The following is a 15,174-nucleotide window of genomic DNA, read 5'->3' on the forward strand; positions in this document are numbered from 1 at the left end:
ACAAATAACCAAAAAGAAGAACAACAACAATATATAACCTTACCAACAGCAACAACAACAATAAAAGCTAAACAAAATATGACAAAGCAACAACGACAACAATTGCTCAACAACTATGACGAACATACTTTTAGGCTCTGATAAGTACATACGCGTGTAATTGAGGTGAATAGGAAATGAAGTTGGAAACGAAGTCGAATTGGTGATGCCCTATAACGAGATATAACGTCTATACTTCTATGATATATCTATGATTCCCATAGTGAAAAATGGAAGCACTTTAAATTAAGGCTAGGCAAAGAGTGTCAAATGGGATGTCTGTGTGTTCACCAACATAATTGTAAACAAGTAAAAAATCATTAAGTTCGGCCGCACCGAACTTTTAATACCCTCCACTATTGGGTACCAAAGGTTACCTATATAGACAACTTTATACTACAAGGATTGTTATTTATTGGGAGTCTTAAATGCGAAATTCGAAAACATTTCTTGGGTAAATGTGACAGGGATTATTAGAATACCAAATACCGGTGGGTATCGTTATATGGCGGCTTTAGGAAATTATCGACCTAGATTTTCTGCCATTAAGAACTACAAATTCCAATTTTAAGAATTTTTAGATTTCTGGGTGTGGTACTACAAGAAGTTGGCAGATATCAATCATCTTTACAACAGATTTTGTTTGGATGCGTGAAATTTGAAGAGAGTTGGATGTTTATTTCGCTTTCTTTGAGCGTATTGCTTTTCAGAATCTTGAACCCTATGTGGGAGATATATCCCATTTTCCAGCCGATCTTGCTTTAGTAAAAATAATGGTATGTTTGAACTTTGTAAAAACCTGGATGCTTATTTCGGTTTGGTTATTCAAAATTTTGACCCTTTGTGGGGTGGTACCGGAAGGAGTTGACCGATATATTCCATCTTCATAGCAGATCTTGTGTTAGCAAAAATAATGGCATGTGTGAAATGTGAAGAGAACCGAATTTTTATTTCGGATTTTATAATCGTTTTGGTTGTTCAAATCGTTGACCCTTTATAGGGGAGTTACCAGAAGGAATAGTCAGATCTTTACCATTTTTATAACAGATCTTGTGTTGATGGAAATATTGAGACGTGCGAAGTATGAAGGGCTTCATGGATATTCAACATTTTGACCCTTTTTGGGGGAGGTGACAGAAGGATATATTCCAACTTTACATCAAACCTTATATTAATAAATCTATTGTGATGTGTATAATTTGAAAACAATCCGACTCTTACATCACATTTTATAAGAGCTATAATTTTTTTTAAAATTTTGTCTCTTTGTGGGTACCTCCCCATGGAGTGGACAGATATTTTCCATATTTATCGTACCTGACCTAGAACTGATGCAAATATCAGAATTTGCAAAGTTGGAGGATTATGCTCTTTTCTTTGGGTGCAGTAAAATACTTTTAATTTGGACCTTTTGTGGGGGAGCCTGTGGACCGATATTGCCTAGCTCTGAACACGATATTAGTTTGGCCATAATCACTATAATCGGACATCGCTAGATCGGCTCCAAATGTCCTGAAACGGATTTGGTCCAAAAAGACATAGGGTCTTAAACCGTTATTTCGATGAGGAACGTTTTGGCCGTACAAATTATATATACCCTCTGTAGCCACATGTCTAAGGGCATAAAAAAGGAATTATGTTACGATATATTTTGTCTCGTATTAATTCGTGTATATAATTTTGAAAACGTAGGCTGAAGAAATTATATATTGTCAAACAAAAAAATTATTAAACATTTTTTTTAAATGGATAATTTGTTAAAAAAGCGTAAAAAGAATATTGTCGAACTATTGAAAGAAATAACCATGGTATTTTGGGAGTATATCAGCGAAAATTATATGCAATTTTCGCCGTTTTGCCTTTCAAAAGAAATATTATGACTGACGCTGTCAGACCCGTGAAATGCTGGAATTTTTAAAGGATGAATTATGTTTTCAAAAGAAGCTTGAGGCTTTAAAGGAGTCGTTCACTGTGGTAAAACTACTTTGAAATTTTAAAGGAATTGCTATGATGTCTTTGCAACTTATTCAAGAGCGCCTTTCTACAGGTCACACCAAATTTTAACCAGAGAATTGTGTAAGTAGCGAATTTCGATATTAATAAGCATTAGGAATGATTTCTCTTAAAAGACGTATTAGAGCATAATATTGTTTTACTATCATAATAATGTCCTATAAATCATAACCACCTTGCCGCACTATGGAAAAAACGTATACTTTCTATATATATTATACCCTCGACCATATGGCTATAGAGGGTACATATCATTTGATATGGCCAAAACGTGCTATAAAGGTTTTTTGATCCTATGTCTCTTTGTACCAAATCCATTTCAGGGCATTTTGAGTCGATCTAGCGATGTTCGCCCTTCTGTCTGGCGTGCTCGATTACTCGAAGTGAGTATCCGATTTGATCCAAACTTGGTACATCGTAATGTTATTATCAAACTTAGTTCGAGTAAAGAGATAAGTAATCTTCTGGTACTTCCCCAAAACAAGGTCAACCTTTTCAAAAAAAAAAAAAAAAAAAAATCCACTAATGAGAAAGAATGAATAATCCAATTTTGCTCCAACTTTGCAAATCCTTATATTTGCATCAGTGCTAGGTAAGGTGTGAAAATATCGGTTCGCTCAATCAAGTTTCTCCCCCATAAAGGGTCAAAATTGTTAATAATTATAACTCCTATGAAATGTGATGTAAGAGTCAGATTGTCTACAAATTACACACATCACAATATTTTTATTAACCCAAGATCTGGTGTAACGATGGAATATATCAGTCCACTCCTTCTGGTACATTCCCCACACCAAGATCTGTTATGAAGTTGATATATATCTGCGAACCCCTTTCTGGTACTTAACCCACAAAGGATCACAATGTTCAATACTTTTATTTGTCATATGTTGTTAAACAAGTCAGCGATTCTTTACAACTTGCCACATCCGAATATTTCTCTCAACCAAAAACCTGTGATGAAAATGAAATTTATGATTTCCAATAAAATTGGATATAAATGTTCGATTGTCTTGTAATTTTGCCCATATTAACATTTTTATCTGCCCATATTAATTATTTTTATCTTTCTATACCTATAAAAGAGGAAAATGTTTGTATGTTTGTTTGTTTGTAATTTATGGACTCGAAAACCGCTGAATAGATTTTCCTGAAAATTTCCATATATACTGCAACATCGCCAGAAAGTAACATAGGCTATATACATTTTTGAATTTCCACTTAGAAGTGGAGGTATAGCATCAGAATCGGAGGTACCTCCCAAAAATTTAGATTTTATATGCACATATCTATTGATTGGTTGAAGATACAGTCTCCAAATTTGGAATACGTAACGGAATTTGGAACAAAAATAAATTTGCCAAATTATATTGTAATCGGTTCTGATTTGGATATAGCTCCCATATATATTTTCGACCGATTTCGTTCATTTGATGCCTCAAACACAATATGAATGTTCGATTCCAATGAAATTTGGAATGTGTGACGGTATTTAATCCGAAAATAAATTTGTCAAATTATATTGAAATCGGTTCAGATTTGGATATAGCTCCCATATATATTTTCGGCCGATTTCAAGCATTTGATGCACCAAACACACTATGTATCCCCAATTTCAATGAAATTTGAAACGTGTGATAGATTTTATCTAAAAAATTGATTTCACAAATTATATTGAAATCGGTTCAGATTTGGATATAGCTCCCATATACATTTTCGGCCGATTTCATGTATTTGGTGGACCAAACACGATATGTATTTCCAATTGTAATGAAATTTAAAATAAGTAACGGAATTGGGAGCCAAAATGAATTTGTCAAATTAAATTGAAATCGGTTCAGATTTGGATATAGCTCCCATATATATTTTCGACCGATTTCATGTATTTGATGCACCAAACACGCTATGTATCTCTAATTTCAATGAGATTTGGAATGTGTAGCGGAAATTAAAACAAATATACATTTGTCAAGTTATATTAAAATCGGTTCAGATTTGGATATAGCTCTCATATATATTTTCGACCGATTTCATGTATTTTGTGCACCATACACGATATGTATGTTCGATTCCAAAGAAATTTGGAATATGTAACGGGATTTTGATTAGAAAATAAATTAGTCAAATTATATTAAAATTGGTTCAGATATGGATATAGCTCTCATATATATTTTCCGCCGATTTCACAAAACACGATACGTATTTCCGGTTCCAATGAAATTCGGCATGAGTGGCTAAATTTGGTACAAAAATAAATTTGACAAATTATATTCAAATACGCTCAGATTTGATTATAGCTCCCATATATATATACAGCCGATTTCACATATTTGATGCACCCAAAGCGAAAGAGACAAAATCTGGCACCAGAAAAAATTGCCAAATTATATTGAAATCAGTTGAGGTTTGGGTATAGCTAACATATATATTTCGGCCGATTTCATACATGTTATGCACCAAACATGATATATATGACCGATACCAATGAAATTTAGAATGTGTGGAATGTGTGGTTACAATAATAAATGTGACAAAGTAATTGGAAATTAGTTAAGATTTGGATATAGCTCCCATATATATATTCTCGGCCGATTTCACATATTTGACGCACCAATTTCAATGAAATATGAAAGGTGTGGCGGAATTTGGTGTAAAAGTAATTTTTTTAAATTATATTTAAATCTGATCAGATTGGGATATGATTTTAATAAGAATCATTGACCCACAACGCCTTGGGCTAACACTAAAAAACAACACAACAATTGATTTGAAATACGCTTATTACGGCGATGTATGTTGCTATTTCGAATTCACTAATTGCAATAGAAATGCCAATCAACTTCAAAAGATTGCAGTTTACTGCACGCTTGGTATTTGCTATGAAATAAATAAATCCGAAGGACAAACCCTTCGTGTATGTATGTCATGTTACTGCTTTTCTAATGGTTTTGGTTATTTACGCATTAAAGTAGTGCAATATTTTTTTTTTTTAATTTTTAAATTTGTTTTTTTTTAACCAACATATATTCTTAAATAAAATTTTGAATGCATATAAAATCAAAAGGGGTAGCGAAGCGCACCGGGTTCAGCTAGTTTCACATAAAGTGAAGGAGGTTATCAATATAGTCCAAACCTGTCACGTTGCAATATTTATATCATATTTAGTTGTTGTTTCAGGCTTAATCCTATTATTGTTGTTTTTATAAAATCAGTAATTATAAACATTTTCATATCTCTCCACTTGTTATGCTTTCGTTTTACATGAACGAAATAGCATAACCATGTAAGTTGGGTCTGTCTGTTACAACAAAAACCCTACAAACAACAACAACAAAATTCTACGGTATCCCGAACAAACATGCCAACACTGTTCTATATCATATTTATTTAGGTCCGATACGAAATGGACAATATTGGCCCATTCCTTCGGAGTGTCAAATATTTGAATAATCATAAGAGAAATCAAAATATATTTAAATATAGGTATCAAATCAAATGACAAACACAACACACCTTCTATTCCTTGTCAGCAGGACATGAAAAAGCTTCGGCTATCTATGACGTCATTATAAAAAGGAAACCATTATGAATTAGCCTTATTGTCACCACAATCATCCCATACCCCGTTATTATACTCCCACTACATCTGAACACCAATTTCACCTCAAACCTATGCAATGCTTAGTTGAGACATCAACCACAACATGTCCGGAAAGCTTTCTATTGCATTTCGCAGTCGTTGTTGTTGTTATCGTAGTTAAATTCAATGAAATACTCAAACATCTTCACCTACACACACATACACTCACACGGCATAACGGTAAAGCAACAGGATGTTTATGAATACGAATGCCGAAGGTTTTGTATACGAACTAGCCGAATGCCAACACAAACACACGACACGAATAACGGTCTCATCAACGAATTGTGTTGTATATAAACGTTTGGCATCAATGGCCGTGTGGACATTCGTTGCTAACGCGTTGCCGCTAACGTTTGTTAACAACAACTTCTCCTGAGAGCCAATAGCAAAGCTAAAATCAAAAAGAGAATATTTTGAATTTTTTGAAAGTTAATCGATATTCAAAGTGTTTTTTGGAATTTTAAGAATATTTGAAATAAAGAAGAAATAGAGAAATAACTTGATTTAAATTGTCAAGAAAATTCAAGTGCGAAAATTGTGCAGCAAATTTTTTGTGCAAATATTCAATACAAATTAACAAATTGTGGAATTTAAGTGAATTAATTAAAAAAAGAAACAAGAACATACATTTTGAAATTGAATTTTGAAAAATTTAAAGGACATTTCCCCAACAAAAAAGGTAAGCTATTTGTGAATTTTAAAATAACATGGACTTTAAGTAAAAAAAAAAATAAATTAAAATTTGAAAAAAAAAAAAAAATTATAAAAAATTACGTTTGGATCAAAAAGTGGCAAATCTTAAAAAAATAGTTAAAGAACTGTATAAAATTTATGAAAAAAAGTTTATTAAACAAATGTGTGATAAAGAGAAAGTAGTTTTAAATTTTACAAAATAACTGCAAGTTAAAAAAATAAATTTTAATTGTTTTAAAAATGTCTTATGGTATGAAATATAGAGAAATATGTAGAGAAATATATACAAAATTTTCATAAATGCAACATTAGTTGCGAAAAACTGGAAATTTTTAAGGTTTAAGCACAAAATTTTAAAAATTATATTATTAAAAAAAATTGGAAAATTAAGCAAAATATTTTTTTTTTCGAAAAGAAAATTTTCAACGTTCATTTCTTTTTTGGCGCATCAACAAAATCTTTTCTTAAATAAATTATATGTTCGTTTTTGAGGAAATATTGCGGAATTTAAATTTTTAAAGTACAAAAATTTAATATCTTTTCCACATGTGTGCTCAAATTTTTAAAAGAAGAATTAAACATTTTTTTCACAAAATATAAGATTTCAATATTAATTATTTTGTGATCGGCCTAATTATATACTTTATACAAGGAAACATTTTCTCTAAAAGGTTTATGTCCATTTACCCTCGACCTAAATAATAAGAAAATCTTAAATTTTAATTACAAGGAAATTTTGTAAAAATAAATAAACGCCTTTTTCTAATATCGATACGTTTCCAAAATAATTTTGTTGTAAAAGTATAAAATAAATATTTTTTCTACCTAAAATTTCTAAAACCATAGCTAAATAATTATACCCTACATCACAGTATGGAGGGTATATTAAGTTTATCACTCCGTTTGTAACACCTCGATAAAATTTGGTTGACAAAATTTTCCTCAAATGTATATTATGTCTGCAGGATTTTTGGTATTGAAAATGGACCATGTAGGTCCACGTTTTGGTATACCCTCCATATAACAGCACCTCCCGATATTTGGTATTTTGGTGATTTTAGCGATATTATTAACCGGAATTAATGGATACTAAACCTATGGCAGAAAATTGTCCGTACATGTCCACGTTTTGGTATAGCGTCCATACAACGGCACCTCCCGATATTCGGTATTTTGGTGATTTTAGCGATATTATTCACCGGAATTGTCTTAAATTTGGTATTTCAAGTTCGTAATGGATACTAAAGCCTATGACGGAAAATTGTCCGTGCAGGTCCACGTTTTGATATAGCCTCCATATAACCGCACCTCCCGATATTCGGTATTTTGATGATTTTAGCGACATTACTCACCGGAATTGTTGAAGTTTGTAATGGATACTACAGCCTATGACAGAAAAATGTTTTTGCAGGTCCATGTCTTCGTATAGCCCCTATAGAACGGTACCTCCCGATATTGGGTACTTGGAAGATTTTAGCGACATTATTCACCGGAATTGTTTCAAATTTGGTATTTGAAGTTCGTAATGGGTACTACAACCTATGACAGAAAATTGTATGTGCAGGTCCACGTCTTCGTATAGCCCCCTTATATCGGTACCTCCCGACATTCGGTCTTTATTCACCGGGATTGTTTCAATGGATACTAAGGCTTATGACAGAAATTGTCTGTGCAGGCCCACGTTTTGTTATTTGGTTTTGATATTTGAATATTGTAATGGCTTATGACAAAAGTTGCCTATGTAAGTCCACGTCGTCGTATAGACCCTAATATAACGGCTACATTCGGTATTTTTAAGATTTTACAGAATTTTAACGGATTTTTTTTTTGAAATTTGCCAAATTCGTTCCAAATGGTGGAGGGTATTCCAAGATCGGCACAGCCGAACTTACAGTTATTTTTACATATAGACATTTAGGCGCAACAACACATAAAATGGGTAAAGTTTATTTAAAAATAGTTGCCGGTTAAATAATAGAAAAAGAAAGTTGTGATTCCGATTTTGGGGTATGAAAGTAAAAAATATATGTATTATCCCCCATGGGTACCAGGTTCTGGGATAAAAATTTTAGCGTTCAAAATTTTGTTAACCCAGCAAGAAAACTTGTTTCCAACTCCGTCTCATCAAATCCAATGGGCGAAATATAGTATGTGTTAGACCAATTAAAGGTAGACTAATTAGCTAAAACATTTGCGATAAATGGGTTGGATGAAAAGTAAAGCCGAGAAAGAAAAGCTGCTATCCAATTCATTGCATACATCATTGGAATTGACCCAATATTTGTCTTCTCATAAATAAAGAAATTACACATTTTTCAGATGTAATTCGAAAAATTTTATTTGAAATTCGAGAATTCCTTTTGTGATTCGTAATATTTCAATTGTTATTTGAGAATTTAATTTGTAATTCATAAAATTCCATTGAAAATTTTAATTATTTCATTTGTAATTCGAATTTTTGTATTTTTTTTTTCGAATTTAATTTGACATTCGAATTATTCCATTTGTCAATTACACAATTGAAATTCGATAAAAAACGCAATCTTTTGTTGTATTGACTTCATATTTGGTTTTTCAAATTACAAATAAAATTATTCGAATTACAAGTGAAATAAATCGAATTTCAAATGGAGCAATTCGAATACAAAATAGAAAACTTCGAAAAACAAATAAAATATTTCGAATATCGAAGGGAATTGCAAATTAAATTCTTAAATTACGATTGAAATGTTTTGAATTACAAATGGAATTCTCGAATTACAAATTAATTGTTATGAATTACAAATGAATTGTTCCGAATCACAATTAAAATACTTTGAAATACGCCTGAAAGTATTGTATATTGTTTATTGAATGCCTCAAAATTTTAGTTTACACACGAATGTAAAATTTTCCTTTCAAAAATTGAAAATTCCTTCATAACCGTTCGGTGATACACTGAACCAAATTGAAATTGCCTCAAAAAATCGGACGAATGCTGACATTGTATGTTAACAATTTTGTCTCTACAGAAGGAACCTATTAATAAACAAGGCGGAGAAGGATGCTTTTACTCCATTGACTCTCCTGAGGGCATGTCGAACATGAGTATTGAATTTCATTAATTTTGAAAAGTGTACTCCAAGGTACTAAAAACAGCTTTATTTGTTTTATTTCGAGGTACGACTTATCGAAGGCATTTCGTAAGCAAATTGCTTGGCATTTGAAAACATTTATTTTAATCCCCCAATCGAAAAAAACATACAAACCTTATCATGGCAAGGTATACAGAAATATTACTGTTATTAAAAAAACTTTCAGATGTGCTCTAAACCCAATAATTTTGAAATGCATTTGAAAAATCCTCTAGGAATGCGATGTTTAGCTTTAATGGTTCTTTTAAGGATTCTTAAAAAAATTAATAATTATTTTTTCCGTTTCAATCCCCTGGCGCCGATAAATGTTAAACGCAAAGCAATTAAAAACGACAGCAATCAGTGCGACCGGAAATTTAATTATAGATTACTACAACTACAATGCATTCTTTCTACCACATAGAAGAAGAAATAGCAGTGCGAGCAAGTAATACAAAGTGTTTTCTAACACCCGAGAATGAGAATTGTACTGATGTAATAATATCCCTGGAAGTATGCAATATGTAATGGTAAAAAGTAATTACGATTGTGGCCACGTAATATAGGGCAGATGATTTACAACCTTTTCCACACGAAAAAATCCATACCATGAAATGTTTAAGTTTTATAATTTAATAAAAAAATATTGAGTGAGAATAAATTTTCAATTGGTTATTATTTTTTTTTTACAATGAATTATTTTTTCTTTTCTTACTCCATGATTTTACTGTAATCGGCTACCAAGCACAACTGAAAATAGTTTTAGTTTATGAGTATTTTTTGTCAATGTTTTTCTCTTTTTCAATAGTTGACACATTTCTCACAAATATTCGAAACGTAATATAATCAGTCAATTTCAGGTGTTTTGACAATTTTTACACAATTTTAAACAATATTCACTATTATTTCATATTTCAACTCCCAGTTGGTATTAGATGGATTCCATGGAAATATGTTTTCATTTTAATTCTGCATATTTCACTACAGAAAGCATTTCGCTTTTCATAATAAAGAAAATAGTAAAAAATAAAAAATAACGACTTTTTTAAACTTAGACATATCAAAAATTGTTCAAAACATGAATTGTATAAGTCTTCGATTTATAGTTAATTCGAACGGGATTTTGGTACTATATACGACCTTCTTTGATTGTCAAAAATTACCCATTTTGAATTACGAAGAGTTCTACAGTTTTTTTCTAATCAGGAGAAAAAATCGTTGAGATTCATGTCAGTTGTACAATTTCCTGCCCTTTTTGCACTTTTTTATATTAAAAATCTAAAATAAATAAAAATATAATGAAACTCATATGGTAGCTACATCCGACATTTCTCTACAATTTTGCAATGCTTTGAACTCTAAAGGATTAAAAATCATTGTCGAAAATTATTAACAAGGGATTCTAACTGTTCTGCCCATTCCTTAATATATTTGGTTTCTAGTACCAACGAAATAAACTAAGTTAACGAAATAAACTAAGTTTTTTTTTGAATTACTTGACATCGTGTTAGGTTACTATGTGAAGCAGGATTAGGGTTCTTAATTTATTAGGGCGATCTTAATTTGCATAATAATCCGAGGCTCTTCTTTTTGTACCCGCCACCATAGTATGGTGGGTATATTAAGTTTGTCATTCCATAAAATACAAATTTTAGACCCCACAAAGTATATATGTTCTTGATCAGCACAAAATTCTGTGTCGATTAACGATGTCCGTCTGTATGTCTAACGAATTGAAGTAGGTTGAATTTTACTCAAATTTTTGTTTGGTCTGCAGGACTTTTGGTATTGAAAATGATATAGCCTCCATATAACTGTACCTCCCCATATTCGGTATTTCAATGATTTTGGCTACATTATTAACCGCAATAGTTTCAAATTCCGTATTTGCACTTCATAGCGAGTACTACAACCTGTGACAGAAAATTTCCTATGTAGGTACCTCCCTATATTTGATGTTTTGTTTTTCTAATTAGGCAAATATTGAGGGCAAAGTGAAAATTGGGAAAGCTTTAATAGTTCTTTCCGGAAAACATTCGATGCGTGTATTGTAGCTCTGTCTATTTATTTGGTATTAAACATGAACAATAAATTTTAAAATTGTTTTTACTATTTTAGGAATACTCTTTTAAAATGTATATAGTTTTTAATTTTTAACATAATTGTGTTTTCGATTTTATCATGTCCGAACTGGAACTTGTCCTGATACACAATTCTAGAGAATTTTTAAAGTTTTTTCACAAAGTGGTGCTCGCATTTCAAACTCTTGGCTCATCTCATCTGACATAAAAATAAAAAATCTCTACTTTTAGTGAGCCCTCTGCAATGAATAGGTTCAGTATCCCATAATATTTTTATACTTATCCACCACCATATCTAAATCCTAGATACCAACAGTAAACGAAATATCAAATTATAGACTTAACGGCAAATTTAGTACTTTTCGAACAATCATAATACTATTTCCCAAAATCCATCTTCTTCTTTCAGAATTACATACCAACAGTGTCCTTCATATCAAATTTCAGAATTACACCTCTATTCCTTTTCCCAATACCAAAATCTAAACTATTTAGTACTTTTCGTACAGTTATAGTACACATTTCCAAACATACTTTCTTTTAAGTTTTTAGCTCTATCCGTTCACATAATACCAAATGGTACGATTTTAGAAGTTTAGTACCATTTTAGGACTTTACGAAAATCTTTAAGTTCAAATTTCAATGAAACCCTTTGGAACATCTTTTCTGCACTCCATCACAGGCTTTCTTAACAAATTTTAGACTTCTAGCTTATTCTGTTTGTACAATAAAAAGTATTCAACTTTTAGTAAATTTTAGTACATTTTGTACCCCTTTTTAAATAAACTTCCAAAAACCCTGAAGGTGTGGGTACATAAGCAGCTTGGCATCAGGGCTAGTCATATTAGTGTCCAATTATAAGGAAAAAAGACAGCAGAATTCAAATTTATGATATTTCACAAAATATGCAATGGAAAGACTTCAAGTTGCTGATGTACCCACATCTTGATCTTGAGAATCAAGAGATTCTCTATTTTCGTCCGATTTCATGTATTTGATGCACCAAACACGATATATATGATTCAAATAAAATTTGGATTGAGTAGCCGAATTTTGGAAAGTTAGCATTTTCATTAAATATGTTTTAAATATGTTTTTATATTTTATTTATATTTTTTTATATTACAATAAATAAGTTTTTGTTAAATTGAACACCTACCAGTTACCACCGCCAATGGTTGGTTCTATTGTATCATTAATTACCTCAGTTAAACAATCGATCTAGTATCTTTACACACGAGATATTTTGTAATTAGGATAATTGTCAAATTAAAAATATGCCAATCAAAAGTCAAATGACACATAACAATCTTATTAAAATGTTTTAAAAAATCCCTGTTCCAAATGATTTATGAATATTTACTTCCTACACCTACGGACTTAATTATCTTTGCATCCGATATGTTTTTTTTAACTACAACTTTCTTTCCGGTCATTATAAAAACCCAAAATTAATGAGGCTTAAAAAACAACAACATCCATTGTCGTCGTCGTTGTTGCTGTTGTTTTTAAGGAGACCTTTTTTAATGATTTCTGCAAAAACAAACAAAGCTGGAAACACGCATTTGGCGGACAAAAAGTGTTAAAGAGGGAACTATAAAGAGTTGTTTGAGTTTTTCCATTCTGTGTTTTTTTAAAGACTTTTAATTGCTGTTTACAAAACTGATAATGTTTTCGTTTGTGCTGTGTTTTTGTTTTGTTTTGCTTTGCTTTGCTTTGCCGTTGTTGCCGGTGTCAACTCCTCTAAACAAACAGCAGCAGCAGCAGCAAAAAATAAACTCAACCCTTTTTTCAAAACAATGCAAAAGCGACTCTTGTGACCCATTATAAAACGCTGAACATGGAAACCTTTGTTTTCTCAGTTCTGGCTCTCTCTCTCTGCCTCTCATTAAAGAAGTACTTGTCTGTGTTCTCCCATTTTTTCACACTCACTCTTTAATTTATTATGTAGTCTTAGTTTTTAATTGGCTTTTTGTGTTCAGCTCACGTTAGAAATACTAACCGAAAAACAAAACGAAAAACAAATGAAATGTCGCAAAAAATTTGTGTTTTTTTCCAGTGAAAAATAAAGTTTATTGCCAAAACAACTTTTTTGGATTTGAAATAAAAGGATGTCCAGCAAATGGGAAGAAATTAGTTAAAACAGGCCTAAACTGTTAGAAACTTTTATTGTTTATTCGGTTAAAAGTTAAATAAAACTTTTTAAAATTAAAAAAAAAAATTGAAAATTAAATGTCAAATATTATGCCTAAAAATATGCTACAATTAAGTGAATAACCAACGCAATAATTTATCTGTTATTTAAAGATATCTCTCTCACATGAGAAATCCTAATGGCTTTCTATAAGAAGCTCACCTGCTCTTCCTCTGAGAAGAACTATGGGTCTTCTTCTATGGGTAGGTCTTCTCATAGAAGACCAGTAGATCTTCTCATAGAAGACCAGTAGGTCTTCTCATAGAAGACCAGTAGGTCTTCTCATAGAAGACCAGTAGGTCTTCTCATAGAAGACCAGTAGGTCTTTTCATAGAAGACCAGTAGGTCTTCTCATAGAAGACCAGTAGGTCTTCTCATAGAAGACCAGTAGGTCTTCTCATAGAAGACCAGTAGGTCTTCTCATAGAAGACCAGTAGGTCTTCTCAATAGGTCTTCTCATATAGAAGACCAACAGGTCTTCTCTTAGAAGACCAATAAGTCTTCTCATATAGAAGACCAATAGGTCTTCTCGTGTAGAAGACCAATAGGTCTTCTCGTGTAGAAGACCAATAGGTCTTCTCGTGTAGAAGACCAATAGGTCTTCTCATATAGAAGACCAATAGTTCTTTTCGTATAGAAGACCAATAGGTCTTCTCACATAGAAGACCAATAGGTCTTCTCACATAGAAGACCAATAGGTCTTCTCACATAGAAAACCAATAGGTCTTCTCGTATAGAAGACCAATAGGTTTTCGCATAGAAGACCAATAGGTTTTCGCATAGAAGAACGTTAGGTCTTCTCGTAGATAGTCGATAGGACTTCTCGTAGAAGGCCGATAGGTCTTATTGTAGATGACCAATAAGTCTTTTCGAAGACCTACTTGTCTGCTATAAGAAGATCTATTAGGATTGTATGTATGATAAGGCCTATCGGCCTAGAGCTCTTCTATAAGAAGGGCTACTGGTCTTCTAAGAGAAGACCTTCTGGTCTTCTATGAGAAGACCTTCTGGTCTTCTATGAGAAGACCTTCTGGTCTTCTATGAGAAGACCTTCTGGTCTTCTATGAGAAGACCTTCTGGTCTTCTATGAGAAGACCTTCTGGTCTTCTATGAGAAGACCTTCTGGTCTTCTATGAGAAGACCTTCTGGTCTTCTATGAGAAGACCTTCTGGTCTTCTATGAGAAGACCTTCTGGTCTTCTATTCTATGAGAAGACCTTCTGGTCTTCTATGAGAAGACCTTCTGGTCTTCTATGAGAAGACCTTCTGGTCTTCTATGAGAAGACCTACTGGTCTTCTATGAGAAGACCTACTGGTCTTCTATGAGAAGACCTACTGGTCTTCTATGAGAAGACCTACTGGTCTTCTATGAGAAGGTCTACTGGTCTTCTATGAGAAA

At 32.1% G+C, this 15,174-nt stretch overlaps 1 protein-coding gene across 1 annotated transcript in view; it reads left to right on the forward strand.

The window, feature by feature from the left end:
* The first annotated feature begins 6,061 nt into the window (after window positions 1-6,061).
* The window catches only part of LOC101890039 (short neuropeptide F), a 280,844-nt gene continuing 271,731 nt past the window's right edge, over window positions 6,062-15,174 (forward strand). Inside the window, exon 1 of the mRNA XM_059129914.1 lies at window positions 6,062-6,374. The gene's annotated coding sequence lies outside the window, so the exon portion shown is untranslated. The remainder of the gene's footprint in view (window positions 6,375-15,174) is intronic.

This window comes from Musca domestica, unplaced genomic scaffold (genome assembly GCF_030504385.1).
Source record: "Musca domestica strain aabys unplaced genomic scaffold, Musca_domestica.polishedcontigs.V.1.1 7, whole genome shotgun sequence".
Lineage (NCBI taxonomy): Eukaryota > Metazoa > Arthropoda > Insecta > Diptera > Muscidae > Musca > Musca domestica.